Source organism: Volvox carteri, assembly GCF_000143455.1.
Source record: "Volvox carteri f. nagariensis unplaced genomic scaffold VOLCAscaffold_41, whole genome shotgun sequence".
Taxonomy (NCBI): domain Eukaryota; kingdom Viridiplantae; phylum Chlorophyta; class Chlorophyceae; order Chlamydomonadales; family Volvocaceae; genus Volvox; species Volvox carteri.
In genome coordinates this window covers 823,160-824,322 of record NW_003307584.1, presented here as the reverse complement: position 1 = coordinate 824,322, position 1,163 = coordinate 823,160, and the positions used below count along the sequence as shown (strand labels likewise).

Here is a 1,163-nt window from a genome sequence, read left to right as displayed (position 1 = left end):
CCTCACCAGCCTTCGGAGTGTCATGGTGTGGTCGGATTACCTGCTGGAGGGGGTTCTGGAGGGGAATGAGGCCCTGGGGCTGGAGGGGGGGTTGGGAGGAGGAGGTGTGCATGGGCATTTCCAACACGGTGGCGGCTGGATGATGCATGGCGGCGGCGGCGGCGGCGGCGGGGGATTTGGAGGTGGAGGAGGAGGAGGAGGGGGCCCCGGACACCTTTATCATCATCACCACCACCACCACCATCAGCAGCAACATCAACATCATCATCATCAGGTGGGGCTATATATGTATGTATGTATGTATGTATGTTTGTTTGTTTGTTGTAAGGAACTAAGCCACAGCCACAGGTAATGCGTGTTAAGTGCCTTGCATGTGGCTTACATTTCTGAGTGCGATGTGTAGTCGGGAATGGGGGAACATCTTATCATGCGGACGCCTCCACAGGCGTGCCATCGTTAGTGCCATCGTTAGTGCCATCGTTAGTGCCATCGTTAGTGCCATCGTTTCGGTGCACCATCTGAGGCAGTGCTCTTGGAGACGGATGGTGTTGGTGGTGTTGCAACTGATCAAAGATGTTTTGATCACTTTTGATCGTTCCAAACCATTGTTGACAGAGATGGTAATGGTAATGGTAATGGTAATGGTAATGGTAATGGTAATGGTAATGGTAATGGTAATGGTAATGGTAATGGTAATGGTAATGGTAATGGTAATGGTAATGGTAATGGTAATGGTAATGGTAATGGTGATGGTGATGGTGATGGTGATGGTGATGGTGATGGTAATGGTAATGGTAATGGTAATGGTAATGGTAATGGTAATGGTGATGATGATGGTGATGGTGATGGTGATGGTGATGGTGATGGCGATGGCGATGGTGATGGCGATGCACCCCTTCTGGCCACGGCACCTCATCGCCATTGAGCGAGCCCCATGAAGCTGTGGTGATGTATCTGCCTCGCTAATAAATCTAATTATATCGTGTGACCCACGGGACGGTTTGGTGTGGTGGCGTAGGGTGGCCTTGCAGGGGCACCGGCGCCACCGCACCCTGGCATCAACCCCATTATGGCGGCCGCGGAGGCGGCAGCCGCCGCAGCGGCTGTAGCAGACATGAATTTGCTACAGCACGCTGAGGCCGCGGCGGCAGCGGCCGCGGCGG

At 53.3% G+C, this 1,163-nt stretch overlaps 1 protein-coding gene across 1 annotated transcript in view; it reads left to right on the top strand.

Moving 5' to 3' along the window:
• VOLCADRAFT_121287 (uncharacterized protein) overlaps positions 1 to 1,163 on the top strand; it is a gene marked incomplete at its 5' end in the record, with an annotated part of 6,587 nt that overhangs the window by 2,395 nt on the left and 3,029 nt on the right. The window lies entirely within an intron of this gene.